Source organism: Anser brachyrhynchus (assembly GCF_964034855.1).
Source record: "Anser brachyrhynchus genome assembly, chromosome: 2".
Classification (NCBI taxonomy): Eukaryota; Metazoa; Chordata; class Aves; order Anseriformes; family Anatidae; genus Anser; species Anser brachyrhynchus.
The window spans coordinates 76491721-76507517 of NC_137695.1; the positions used below are offsets into that span (position 1 = coordinate 76491721).

At 35.3% G+C, this 15797-nt stretch overlaps 1 protein-coding gene across 5 annotated transcripts in view; it reads right to left on the reverse strand.

The window, feature by feature from the left end:
• The window catches only part of LOC308189035 (cadherin-10), a 96866-nt gene that overhangs the window by 64240 nt on the left and 16829 nt on the right, over positions 1–15797 (reverse strand). Inside the window, exon 2 of one of the 5 annotated variants that reach the window (XM_080578629.1) lies at positions 13136–13265. The exons of the other annotated variants lie outside the window; for them this stretch is intronic. The gene's annotated coding sequence lies outside the window, so the exon portion shown is untranslated. The remainder of the gene's footprint in view (positions 1–13135; positions 13266–15797) is intronic. 5 annotated transcript variants of the gene reach the window in all.

The window sequence follows — 15797 nt, forward strand, 5'->3', positions numbered from 1 at the left end:
TAATAACATTGTAATTTGGACACAAGAGCATACACTGAAGGGTATTTGTACGGACCTTGTTAACACCACATTTGCTTTTTCTTACTCAGTTCAGTACATCTTTCATAGGCCATGATTTCTTTGGAAATGAAAAGATCAGCACATTCTGTCTGAATGTTGTTAAGAGCCAAAACTGAGAGACCACTGAATATCTAGATTTGGGAACTTAATATTCTTTCTCCCTATCCTGAACGGTTTTCCCAAACAGGGCAAGTTGTAATGAGTAATGCTAAATGGTTACAAAAAAAGACATTATTATCCCTCAGGGCAGGTGGGATTTTAAATTTCCTAGTCTCTGCTGTCCACTGCTTTCACCTGCCCGCAAACTATCAGCCTTATTAGAGAAATAAAATAAGCACCGAAGCGTGCCAAATATCTAAAAACTCACCATAATCTCATCAGGAGTTTATATCTTCAGCTCAGGCTGAAACCTTACAGCTTCAGAGAGCAGAGGCAGTTCACTAAAGCATAAAGAATTGGGGCATTGAGATACCGTGCCTGCTTAGAAAACTGTGTAATTTAATAAAAGTGTTCATTGATGTCTACTCAGTGGCTCCTCAAACTTGTGTTAGTGCCTGTGCCTGCAGCATGGACAGTCCCATTCTTCCTAATTAGATGATAGCAGGAGGATTACATTCTTTCTTAGCAGACAGGAAGAAATGGAAACAACCACTTCTCAAGGAAACTCACAGTTGAAACGTACAAAAGGAAAACACTTTAGGAGAACTAGTTCAGTCATATCATTGTTATATCTCAAATTTATTAGAATAGAAACATTAGTATTGAAAAATGCAGCTTAGTATTCACAAATACCAGAAATGTTATATATTGCACTACAAAATATACCTCAAATGACAAGGAGGTTTATAATTACAATGCATTTGAAAATTCATAGAAAACAAACTTCTTGGAGTTTCATCTTGTGCTCAATTCCATTATAATTATTTTAACATATTAAAAAGTGCTACTATGGCTCTTGGTATTCTTCTCAGTTTACATAATAAATTAAAAATCACTTTGTGGGATGGCTGAGGGTTTTTTGGGGCAGGGATGATCTGAAATAATGAAAAAAAAGGAATAGTAATACCTTTTCTGATACTGATTTGCTCTGGTTGGATACAATTATAATTTAATCATCATTAGTACGCTAGAATTACAAAGCCTGCTTTATAACTAGTTTTTAAATTGTATCAAGTGTTAACCTATGAGAAACCTCTGTTAAGAATATACTACGTATATGTATATTGTATAATAAACTGTGCCTAACATCATACCATCTACAGTATGAAGATATATTTATGTATGATGTATATATGTATGATGTATAACATCAACAAAATGAAGTACTGTAGATCAGGTATTCATTGGTGTTGCCTATGCAATGTGAAGCTTTTGCCTGTATGATGTATGCATGATGATACCAGCTAATTAGGAGATCACATCCTGTATTTTTGCCCCAAATGGTCCTTTCTTTAAAACAGTATACAACAAGCTCAAACCAACATCTTTCCAAAATTAGTTTGGCACCATCATTAACTATAAAGACCTGTAATTCACATACGATTCTCATGTCTTGACTAATTTCAAAAACAGATATTTACTCCTAAGTAGCACATCTCTCTTACAGCATGGCATCCTATATGGGCATGATGAATCGCTGGATGACATGGGTCAATTAGAAACTTCAGCAGTGAGGAAATTTTCTCTTTGGAATGCTTCTATCTACTTTAAACTCCACCTGCATTGTAATTATACTGACACTCAGACAGCTCTTCCCAGTCACTAAATATTCCTTATGCATCTACTGACTCTGCTGTATGACCTTGGGTATCACACTTGTATCAAGACTGTTCTGAATGTCTTCTGCAGTATCTGTATAGTTCTATGCTTTATACAATCTCTGCTATCGTCTCAGTCTTCAAGGTAAGTGTTAGGCCAATGTATGTTTCAATTGGACCAGCAAGCATTGTTGGAAAAGTCAGATAAAGTTGTGGATTTCAGGAATACTCTCTGAGCAAATCTGATGATATTTAAAATAACTTTACATAGTACAGCTTTTTTGACATGTCTTTCATGGTTGCTGGTTATACAGGAATAGACAAGTTAGTCTGCTGTTTTTTCTATACACAATTGTTTGATGGTTTTGTGGTTGACCATAGAACCTGGGAAAATGATAATAAGATTGGAGTAGACCAGAGAGAGTCTAAAGAGAGTTATTGAATTTGTGGTGAAAGATGCTAGGATTGAGCCCACTCTTCCAGTACAGATGTCATACATATAGAACAGTGCTTGATAAAACAAACACCTCAAATATTACTCTTTCAGGGGAAAAAAAAAAATCAATGTGCTGAAGAACACTTGTAACACCCACCTCAGCAATGTGAAGAGGAACTCTTCCCAGTAAGAACACACTTCTGCAGAAACAGATCACTGAATTCTCTTTCCTTAATGTAACGTGTTTGACACAGTGTGCTGCATGTTTTTCTGGTGGAAATCAGCAGCCCTATGCACTGGAATGAGCTTGCATGGACAAGTGATGAAGGGCTACACCCAGCTTCCGCAGGAAACACTCCCCCTCCCCCCCCCCCCCCCCCCTTTTTTTTCCCTTGCCAAACAGTCATTCCATCTTTGATCTTTCACTTCCAATTTTCAAATGAAACCAACAAAGTATCTTTCAAATATATGTCTGGAACTATACTTCAAAATTCAACTGGAAACCACGAACAATGGATTCAAATGAGTTTCTGATAATATTGAACTTCATAGTCTTTCTCCCTTCCCTTCTAACCACTGTATGTCTAAAGGTTATAAATTACCTATCTCTTTCCTTTGAGAGCTAAATATTTTATTTCTCAGTTTCCTCAGCACTCTTATCATATCAGTCTACATCATTGGTGACAACTATATATTCATATATATGTCTCTTTTCAGAGTAAATGTAATTGATAGCTATCTAATTAAAATTAAATAAATAGTCTTCAACTTGTGTTTAGTCTTTGAGTCCATTGTTTCTATTTCAGATCTAAAAAAGGTCATCTATGTCTGAAAGAATGTAATCTTTTTCCAAATGCATCCAGAGAGGCTCATAAAATACATTGCTCTTTTTTTCAAAAAGCTACACTTCATCTGTAAGTCCTTGGATCATTACAGTTTCAGCAAGTCCTTATGAACACTAACAGTCCTTATGGTATTCATTATTGCATCATCCAAGAAGCAGAGAAAGAATATACTCTTTCCTATTATTCAACAGAAGACAATAACAATATATTATTATTTTATTCTAGTCTCTGTGAAGAAGAAACTCAGATGAATACAGACTAAGTGATCACCTGAGACTGCAGAGCAATTATGTGATGGGCAGGGAGGCGAACTGCATCTTCTGAAGTTTCAAGGTACAATACTGAATGGTCTTTCATTTATCCTCTTTGGAGAGACTTCTATTATGTAGCCTGTAGTTATGCATCCTGTTTCAAGTCTGTTTGATGAGGTCATCAAGTTTATGAATTGTAATGAACATAGTATTAGCCAAGTTAAATCATTCAGCTGCTCAATGAGGTATGTGTGTGTGTAGACAAAGAAAAAATACTAAGCACCTCTCTGTAAGATAAAACTACGCTCTGAAGAGCTATAAATACACTTAAATTATTGTAGATGTATAACTTAAGTAATAGAGCATTGGTGCAATTGAGTGTGGCCTGATGAGCAACGAGACAGTGGAATAATAAGCAGCATGTCCATAGTCTGTAACAAGACTAACCGCGTTTTACAGATGGTATCTATTCTATTATATGAGAGAGGATGTACAGACCAGAAAGTGTCCATGTATCACTTTCAAATATGTATAAAATAAATGTAACACTTCATGGTGGCTGTCATTAAAATTTGTCAGACTATATATAAAAAGAGGAAGGTGGTAACCTATTTAAACATGAATACGAAGGACTGATAAATAATAAGAGAATGAATCATGATGTGTCAGGAACTGATAAAGAGACATACAGGAGAGACATTGTTCTCTCTAAAGAAGCTACTCAAAACTGAAATCACTTCAATGGCTTTTGGTACATGGGAAGGATTTATCTCTCTGCTTCACTGCCCCAAGTGAAGAAACCTAAGAGTCAAATGAAATATTGAGTGGAATTTTGTGGGTAAGCATGAGCAGCGCTTATCTTCAAAAGATGTGAGATCTAAGACAATTTCAGGAATCCATTTGTGATTCCTGAATGAGCAGTTGTCACTGGAGAAAGAATAGCTAAACAAGGCCCATGCTGACAAACAGGACAAAGTGGAGTGTGAGAGAAAAACGACTGCAGAGAATGAGCACCCTCCATTTCCTAATCTCCTCCCAAACCTTGCTTAGCAGCAAGTAGTGAAGCAGTAACATCCTTCGTATACAACATGAAGAAGATATTCCAGACTAATGACATTTGCAAGCAGAGGTGTAAGACAGCAAGCAAGAAAATAGCTCTGACTTGCAGTACAATTTAAAAGGAATGCTCATCCCATATTTGTATGTGTGCATGTTTTCCTTCCCATGTTTTACCTTGGGAAGGAAAGATCTTCCGGTGCAAGTGAAAGTCAGCATTTCAGTGAATCGACTAAAGAAAGCCTAGCATAATACCATGTAATTAAATTTAAGCTTGTTCTTAAAAGATCTGTGAAGGGAAGAGAAAAAGAGACTGGGAAACTTCCCAGACCTTGGCATTGACCTGAGATGTTTTCTGGTGGTCTGCCCATACTGCCTTGAAGTAGGAAAGATGACAGACAGATCCTTAAGAAAAGTTCACTCAATCTGAGGCCTTGAATTCAAGTTTTGAATTTATTGGCTTGGCACTTGGCCAAGAGTGTGTTTAAAAAAAAAAAAAGCATTGTCTTATGGCATTAAGCCTACTAGGTATTATACGTTGTAAGATACGATCTTAAAAATTTATCAATGCAAGAAAGGAGCCCAGCATATTTTCTCTCCAAAGTATGACTTCATTAACTCCAAAATCATTCACAAATTTCATACATACGGCAGCTAATCAGATAGAGATGTTAACTGAGTTCATTCATCTCCAGGAGTTTGTTCTGATCACCAAGTCTTAGGATCTCTCATAGTCCCTCCCACTGAAATTATTCAACGCTATGTAGAGTTTTAATAGTTGATGAAACATTGGAAAAAAAAAAAGGTAGAGAGTGGCAGCCACCTAGTAGTCATTTCATTCAAGACAGCCTCTGAGGAAGAAAAATCAAACCCATGTAGCCAGGTAATGTATTATAGTTGCTGCTAATCTGCATTCTGGCAAAATCTCACTTCTCTTGCTTTCTACTTTCTAACACCAATTAATTTTACTAGGAACCACACAAAATAAAAATAATAGTAATAATAATAAAAAGAATAAACTGGTGTTTTCAGCAATATTTTCCAAGGTGCTAACACATTTTTGAAAAAAAAAAAAAAAAAAAAGATTTGCAAGACCTAATTTACCATGTATCAATCACAAATAACTCCAACTGGCCATGAATTTCAGGCTACTCTTGTTGTTCTATTTAGGGACTTGAAAAGTGAAGCACTGGGAACACCTGAACAGGTTGGGTTGTTCATGATCCTTCTGAGTGAAAAGACTTTCTTCTTTTTTTCTTCTCTTTGTTGGTCACTGGGGATATGAAGCAATGATAGATATGAAGCAATCATACAACAGACTGCATTAAACCGTTTGATAGTAGCTAGCAGAATATAACCTTTCTTGGCTTCCATTTTTTATCTTTTTTTTTTTTTACTGAACTGCAGAGTAACATCTGTGCAGTAAATTCAACTTTCTTTTGCACCATTCTGTAGTTAAAAGAATGAGGATTCAATGTCATTTGCAGATAATTCAAGAAATTTCATACAAATTTCTATATTAGTGATAATTCAAATACTAAATTAATTTTCTACTTTTATTGTGGGCATTTGATATATTAAAAAATGGTAATTTGAGTGTGAGACAGGTGAGGATTACTTTAGCAACAGAATTTATCCTTCTGTTCTTACAAAACATGCTGTCTGGTTTTTTGTCTAATCAGACATCAAAAACTGGAACACTGGAATATTGTGAACTAGCAATTTGCAGATAATATACAGGAACTAGTGTCTATCCATGTATTACTTGAAACCAGCATCTGCTGAAGAATTTTCATCCTTTTTGCTCAAAAGAAAGGAGAACAAAAATTAAAAACCTAAACAGCATCTTGAATGGTTTTTGTTTTCTGTTAGCTTCCCTTTAAAACAGGTATTTTCCTGTCTCTTTAGTATGCAATATTTCCATTGCTATATATCCATTGCTGAGTAAGTATCCTTGTATCTGTTTGTAGATACATAACATACATAGAAATAAAATGAACAATTAACTGTGCCCAGACCTGGATAACTTAAAACTTTACAAGCCATTCAACCATCTATCAGACAGCACTTTCTATAAAACAATTATAGTCTGTCGTGCTCTAGTTTTGTAACCCCAAAACATTTCATCAAATTAAAATGGCTGTGTTCTGCCATTACCAAAACCAACTTAAACAAGAGAAAGAAATCTGTGTAATACTAAAATTTGTCAAAATATCTAATTGTAGCTGTATTCTTCCAGCTTTTCTTTTTTACCTTGACCTTGTTTTATTCCTAGTTCCAAAATAAGTACAGACCATTGCTTCGTATATATGAATATTTTCTTCCTTTTCCATCTTAGAAATTTTCTGCAGGCAGCATATTATGGAATTCTTCTCAGTGTTTATATCTGATTAATAATTCTGTTCAATATTCTGTTTCAAGTAAAACTACTTCTGCTTCTCTCATAAGTCCCCTCTGATCAGCTTGTTCAGCTGTGCTTCATTTGTTCTTTTTTTCCCCTGTATCACTATAGTCACAAATTCCTTATCCATGGCAATTTGACATGAGTAAAGTAACAACCAATAACAACTATCCTGAACAACTATCCTGCCAATAATAACCAGTCCTTCTTCATCACATCCAGGCAAATTATCTGTTCCGTAACACCAATCTCTAGACTAGAAATGAAAAGCTGTAAGTGTCTCTACTACATAGAATCTATGTCTGTCCACACCTTATCCAAAATGGCATTGAGTCTTACTACTGTTTTGCTCAAATGATTTTCCAGCCACACCCATATCAACCAGAAAACAAAATGCAAACACTGTATACTGTATACTGTTTTAACCATTTAGCTAGCAAACAAACAACTAAAACAGACTGCAAGACAACTTAGGATGCTGCACTACAATTGCAAGGTAACTTTGCCATGGTCAAAGGAAAACGGATTCATATGACATAGGTTTATCTAACTCTTGTGAAACAATGAATAGTTTTAGCTAAAAATATATATATTTTTACAAATAGAGTTAGAAAATAGAGTTAGAAAAGCAATACTTTTTTTTTTTCCTGACATTATAATGTTTTTTTTTAATTACACTTAGCCCAGGGAAAATCATTGATTTAAATCAATACACCTGATCTACCATGAATTCTGTGGTTTTACATGTGAAGAAATTGTTTATTATCCATGCAGTAGTTATAAAATTTTCTAATACCTCCCTCCTTTGTTTTATTTTATTGCATTTTATTTTTGGTATTTTGAAGCTAAGATGAATAAATGACAGTTTGGAAATAGTCATTGGAAATCAAATAGTACATTAAATTAAATACATAAATTATTGCAATTCTTTGACAATTTTTATCTAGTCTCTAGCTTTTGTTTCTGTTTAGAGTTAGAGACTGCTTCATCAGAATGTCCACAGCTATTTATTTAACATCGTTTTATTTTAAACTGTCTTTTTTTCAAACGATACAAATTATCAATAATTAATGATGTATTGATTTTAGAAGCTTACTGACCACAAAGCATTTTTTTTCTACAAAAAGCTTTAAAGTGTTACAGGGGATGATTCCTACCTTGTGCTGTATTATAGGAGTTTGGAGTACAGGAGTTGGACTTGATGATCCTTATGGGTCCCTTCCAACTCGGGATATTCTATAATTCTATGATTCTATATTTAACGTTTCAGTGCAATTTCTTAACGTGTGGTAATGTCTTAGGTAATATGTACACATTTTTTCTCTACAGAACATTCTTCCGTAAGCTTACCAAAGGTCTGTAACAGCAAGTGAAGAGAAATCTCTCATGGAAAGAACCCAAATAGATAACCATGCGGAGACTGCAGAAAAATAATTCTCTAATTCCAAGAGTCAACCATGTACTCAAACAAAGTGGCTTCTCTGTGATAAATAGACTTCCCTCTCATTCTTTCCTCCTAAGTGAATACATAATTATGTAAACATCATCTAGTTCCCTGAGAAAACTGCCTTGAACAAAGATGAATTCTTAGGACATCAGGAATTTGCCTACTTAAAGGCAGACTCCTTCAAGTCTGTCAAAGAAGGAATCAGTTCCTTAATTTTAGCAAATAATCTAACTGAAATACACATCTCTTTATGTGGCAAATATTTATATAAGTAGCATATGTGTGACAATATATAATATGTTGCAAAATTCCACAGCTAAGACATTTTACATAAAATTTCTTTACTCCATATTTAGAATGGAAAACAGGAACCAGATCTGTGCATTTACCAACATTTTTACCGGCATTCAGAACACTTGCAGAGAGGGAAGCACTGTAGAAGTACACAGAACTGCTTGTCACAGACAGTCCTTTACATACTTGAGTTGCAAGGTCATCAGAAAAATCTGACTCTCAGGTCTTCACTAACACTATCATCTAAATGCTGGCTGAGAAAAAAAAAATCTACGAAGAAACACATACAAAAGTACACATACAGATACAACATACCCAGATACCTTCTGGAAAAAAATATTCTGGGAGGTGTTGATATAAGAAATGCTGACTTTCTGTGACGAAAATCACTGCTGAGGAAGGAAATCCATTTCCTTCTAAGGCATACTATGACTTAACTAGTCGCTAAAGTTTTGTCCAATCTGCCTGATATATTTACAGAACAGCACCCAGCTTCTCACTTCTGGAAGGCTTATGGCAGGCTGAATCTTTGTCATACTGCTCCAAGCATTATTTTTTGTACCTGCCAAGAACAATGCATGGACCCAATGCTAGCATCAACATGGAGAAGCAATGCTGAATTTAAAGCTGCCTATTTGTAGCTTGCTTTATGGTAAGAGAAGCAATTGCAAAAAGCTTAGGACTTCAGATGAATGTAGGAGAAGAATGTTCATCAAGGTCCAAAAACCCCACAGTTTCCAAATTGGAAGTAAAAGTGATTCTTAACAGGCTGTAAAGGTCACATCAATTAAATGGTAATATATCCCATCAACTGCTTTTGATGTCGTCGTTTTTTCTTATGGCTCCTTTGGTTCACTTTTGCACCAGTTTCCATAAAATGCTAGTCACAATAAATTATTTATTGTACCCTATAATTTGAACACAGATTTTCATTGGTATGTTGACAGTTCTCCCTTCTTTTCCTAACATTTTCATTTTATTCCTGGTATTTCTTTTAGTCCTCTTCCAAACACTTGTTGGAGAAAGGCAGGCTAGCTTGATGTCAATAAAAAGCATTATGTTACTACAGGGATGTCAAGGATCTGTTCTCAGTTTCAGCAACAAAAAGACAGCTATTTCAGTGACTGAAGTGTACTTACTGAAGATATTCACTGATGTCACTCAGAGCACAATGTGATATATATTTAAAGTATATGTTAGCATATTAAAAAAAAAAAAAAACCTACAAGGATTTTTTCTTGAAGTGATCAGAAGCACAGAACTACAATGGTATTATATATATATATGTATACACATTAGCAAAGCTTTAGATAAAATGTCAAGCAATGAATTCCTCCCTCTCCTTTAAATATTGTTATACAGTAAAATAGATATATCATCTCTAATAATTGTTATATGAGTGAAGATTGAAGAAATCAAGTGTAAAGTTTTCCTGTGCCTATGAACAAACCTACCATTTCCAGTACTTCATCACATTACTCAGTGTAACAATGCTACTGAATGACAGTGAAAAGAAAAAATAAAGCAACTCATCAGATCTAAAAGACAGGCACAGATGTTTAAAAAATGGTCACATACTGAATATGATGATGAAAGTCATACCACTGAAAACTTTGCACCTTTTTGGCGACTTGAGAGGGAAGACATCAAACAGCACCTGGCAGCCAGTGAGGTCAGCACCAAGTAATGTCAGGCAGCTCCTGGGCCACAGCAGCAGCACTGCTACTGTTCTTTCCATCCTTAGTCCTGAAAGATACTGCACGTGTGCCCCTGCCTCTGGTCTACAGTTGGACAGCAGCCTCTTCAAAGCCTCTGTATCTCAGAGTTTTCCCAGTTCCTGTTCTACAAACTGTTCCAAAATTGAGTTGGAAATACTCCTTCCCCAAAAACCTCTTATGTAAACTGCTGAGATCTGCTCATCTACGTGAAGGTATGCAAGTATCGTCCACAGTACGTGGACGATCATCTGTAATGATCGTCATCTGTAATGACCTCTTACTGTCCTTTTTTTTTTTTTTTAGCAAGCTGTTTTTATTCATTATGTTTCAGAGAACCCTCTCATTAGGAAGGAAACATCAGTTTTATAGAAACATAATATTCTGGAAATATATTAATGACTAATGATGTCATATTGACTGTTTTGGCTTCCCCACTTAGGGGACATTTTTCAGTGAGCTATTAGGTGAAGATGAGTTCTTTCTTATGGGACATGGAGGGAAACAAAGAAAGAAGATTGAGTTACTAAATTAGTAAAGAGGATTTTAAAGTAAGATGAAACAAGAGGATGCTAAACGGAAACACATAATTCAGGTACAAAAAGTAAATACCTGGAAATCAGTCCAGGTTATCCTCCATGGTCAAAGAAGATAAAAAGAACACATGACAGCAAGCCAGGAAGGATGAAAAAAATACTACATTAGTGATATATCAAACATTCTTGACATCCCTACAGTAATACAAAAAGCACAGAGAGCAAACCTAGAAAATTGTGAAGGGTTCTGTTTTAGAAGCTGAAAATCATATAAGCATAATAGAGAAATACTGAAGTATCCTGTAGGCCTGGAAGCTTATGATAATATGTGCAGGATAGGCAGGAAGAACAAAGGAGGAGGCAGCTCTTGAAAGAGACTACATGGCACTAACAAAAGCTTCTCTAGTCCAAAAGTAGGACTGGAAATGCAATGAAGAATGAACTTTGGTTAGGCCACTATCTTTTCATTCAAAACATAAGGAATTTCATAAATATTAAATACATCATCTTGCTAAATATGAGCATAAGGGAGAAACAGGCAAAGAAAGAGCTAAAATGGACATGGTCAAGCTGCAAAATGAGAAGTCAGACACATCTAAAATAATTCTGTAAGAGCATTAGCAACAGGAGGAAGATTAAAAACATCAGTTCAATAATCAGTGGAGAAGTAGAGATTTTACAGATAGAATGGAGGAAGCTGGAGAGTGCAATGTCTTTTCTCAGCAGCGTTATTTCTAATGGTAAATTTAGACCATGTAGCTAGTTAATATTGGCAGCAAGATGGTATGATCTCAACATTAAACAGGAAAATGTCAGAATAAAGATGAATTGGGGAACTTTGAAGAAAATAGCCAGCCTCTGCAATCCTGTCATCTGTGTAAGAACCAAATATCAAGAAGCAATAGAAAAATCCAGAAATGTCTGTTAGGTGGGAAGTGACATGAACTCCTCTTGAAGGAGATGGAATGGTGATGGACAAGGTGTGCAGCTGTGCGCAGGGCAAACCAATTATATCAGGTGATGGGACTCTTCATTCAGTGGCAAGACAGTCAGGAAAACCATCGACTGTCTGTCAGTGCATTCCTGTGCTGATAAAACGAAACCACATCAGCATGGGAATCAGGCATGGCTCAATGGCCACATACTAGCCACTGCAAATTACAGGTTTTTAAAGTGCTGAGCCTAATGAATTTGCTATTAGAACAAGAATTGTCTGAAGCAGTTTCAGAATAATTAGAGATTCTCTTATTCAAAAACTTATTTTCCACTTCAATTCCACTCTAAATTCTTTCTATAATTGAATAATTATCACGCCTTGTGGACAGAGAAAAATTGTTAAATGCCAACCATCTAAATGCTAGTGAGGCCAATGGATCACTGAATATACAGGTTGTATCACTGAATATGATCTAACAGTATCTTCTGTTTAAAAAAAAAAAAAAGATATATGAAGAAGATTGCTACCTATAAGAAAAATGAGGTCTCTCTTCACTACTTAGGCAACAATGGAAAAGGCTCAGCTAAAATGGTAAGACCATTTATGAACACTGCACCTCAAGACAGGTGTGGACAAGCCAGGGTGAAAGAGGAAGTGTCATGACCATTGTCATTCAGTCGAACAAACTGGTGCCTATAGGTCTTACCAGAAAAGCTTGTGAGAAGGGAGAGCAAGTTACAACATTCAAATATGTAAAAGGCTTCTGCAAAGGGACGGGGAATAATCTGTTATCCATGTCTACTGAACATGACAATAAGTAATGGTTTAGATGATTTGTAGCTGACAGGTAGGATAAAAAAAAAAAATAGCCCAGCCTAGTGAATGATTTTTTTTTTCTTTTGGTACTTTAATGATAATTACATCTACAGACAGACCTAGCACACATTTGCATAGTACAATACATCTCTTAAGACTGTCTTGGAGATTAAATTCCCTTTCCACCTCTATCCATCCGTAATCTTGTAAGTGCTATACCCAGAAGACCAACCCAGAACTTCATTTTATTTACACTGGAAAAAGTTTAAAAAGCCTTTATATATGACATTTACTTTCAAATATATTTCACTTCCACACAGTAACTGTGAACAAAGTATGAAAAACAAATTTTTGGAGACAATCTTAATTACTCAAATCCTATTCTGAGAAATAAAAAAATAAAAAGTCTGTTAACCTACATGCAACATAAAATAAGCAATATTTGTAGCTGTCTTCTACAGCCCTCTGGGGATTAAACATAATTTGAAAAACTAAATGCCTACTCATATTTTGTTCAGTAGCAGCTCACTCTATGTTTGCTTTTTCAGGGTTGTCACTATAGAATACCGGATTTTCAGAAGTACCTTTTAACATCACTGGAAATGGGAAACATAGCCCAAGGGCCAGAACACACAATGGTTAATGCTTATATACCCGCTGTGTCTTCAAGGAGAGGAAGATGGAATGATTCCAAGCATGCAGAAGAGATGCTGTCTGAAAGAGGAAAATAGTATGAAAGCTATAATCACATCGCTATTAAGGATGACCTGTCTCCAATATGATGTCTGATTCTTTTAGATATTTCAGCCATTTCAAATCACACTTAGCTCTAATGTGATATGTCATTTATCATCACACATAAAATGTTATATTTCCAAAGTAATGGGGGGGGGGGACGGACGACACAAATAATTAATTTTTAATTTAGAGAAAAAATCTAAAACAATAAAAAAATCAAAATTTGGTTCAATTGGGAAATTACTTACTAGCTCTCAGTAGATAATCCAGGTTTCCTGTTTCTTCCTTTTCCCTACAAGCACTTTTCCTCAACCCTTTCACAAGCAGTTCTCGTAGCGCAGCGTTTCAAGGCAGATGGAGGGATATTGGGCAGGACAGGCAAGTCCCACCAGGGTGTCTTTACAAAGAAGGGACCCCAGTGATTATATCTAGAGCAACCCAACTAGTAGAACAAATTCCAAAGTGAAAGCAAACCAGAATGCCATTCTCAATGTCTGTGCATTCATAACTGTATTATTTGATGACCATGAATAGTCAAGGAAAACTTGATTTTAGATTTTACTAGGTATACCATCATAACAGCAGTGCTCCCTCTCTAGAATGAATATGGATTGTTAATTCAGTTCAGATTCAAAACAAAATGGTTATGGAATTATAACTTACTTCACATTTCAATAAATAATCTTTGTGTACTGCCTGACCATCTGCAAGGTCAGAAAACTTCTGGAATTTAACAGCACTTCAAATGAAGTAGAATGGATGTGGTTTGAGTATGTTTTTTGTTACTGGTGGGTTTTTGTTTATTTGTTTTAGTATTCATTAATCATAAAGTGTTCTCTGGAAAACAAGAAGGCCTAAAGCTCTTCAGTGACCCCAAGGTTCTCTCTGTTCTGCAATCAACCAGAGAGTGGATGAATAGATGAAAGGGCAGTACCTAAGCATAACAATTGTTGCAACTGAAAAACAAACAAACAAACCAAACCAACAAAAAAGCCACAGTACTTTATTAAGCTATTAATAGCTGATTAGTGATATATGATAAAAACTGGCTTTACTTTATCATTAAATACATGTTCATAAATAGTATCTATTATATACTGAAAATTATCCAGGAACTACAGCTCTACAGCATGAACACTGTTGATAACATTTAACAGTCTTAAAATGTAGAAAAGCTGCAAATCATACCATAAAATCCATGTTCAAAAATCAGTAAGAGAATGAAAATAAAAATAAATTAATAAATAAAAACACAAAGAAAATTATTTGTGAGGGTATCCAAAATATCATAATGTTACATCATACAGATGAAAGTCACACATCTGTGACTGGTAGGAAAAACAAAGTGAGAAGCAAATACCATAGGTATGTTGTAAGCAAAGAACAGGATACGTAAAAAGGAACACACACACACAAAAGGAACACCTGCACAGAAAGAAAGCAGGTGATCAGGTTCTGAGAAACGAGTTCTGTTCAACAGAACAGTTGAGCAACTATTTGATGTATGCATATAATTTTGGCAATCTATGAACAGAAATACATAAAGCATAACACAACAAACACGAAAGTCCTAGGGGCAAAATGATCAAAAATAAAAGCAAAGAAACGAAAGCTTGTGGCTTGATTTCCCTCATAATTTTATGTCAGTCTTCCATTGAAGATTTAATAATTCTAAAATATTTGACGGTGTTTGACTTACAGCAACATAGCCTTTTAAGTGAGAGAGCATGTAGATAATTTACCCAATATATAATTCTATATACTGTTTTGGATATGAAAATTTCTGTTTGGTGCACACTGAAGCAAAAATGCAACTAAACACTTCCTGGGAAGTAAGAATGATCAGCTCAGCATATGTTCTCATTTTGTGCTTCTCTTCCAGAAGAAGTTCTGGTCACACACATTCTATATGTAATTCATTCATTCCAACTGTCCCGTGCACTTCCTTATGGAGACAGAATGCTCACCTTGGTCTTTAAATTAATTAAACCAACTACCTGACAAATACTTATTGGACATCATTAAAAGGTTATGAAAAAAAAATAAAATACTGCAGTCTAAGAATGATGCGAGGGATTGAAAGTGTCCTTTTACTAAAATCTAGGTGGAAACCAGTAAAATGTCTGAATAACTTCGAAGTCCTGGACATAACACCATTTGACTAACACCACTAATAACAGCACTAAGCAGTGACTGAGACACAAACAGATAAGGTTGATGGTTAACACCCAGTTAATACCAGAAATACAGAGCCATTTTATTCTAATTTTCTGCTAGATAACGAAGGTCTCAGAACAAGGCACAGCTTTCATTAAGTACTAAGTTGGCCAAAGCACATGGATCTGTATCTACACAGTGTTAAAAACAATTTAAACGTGCTTACGTTTATATATATGATCAAATCCTGTCAAACACAATGGAAATTAAGTGCAGGCTTAAGTCATACACAAAATGCTGGGGTTTCCCATGCATAAAGTCACAACTTCTGCAGTTCAGTACATCCTCCAA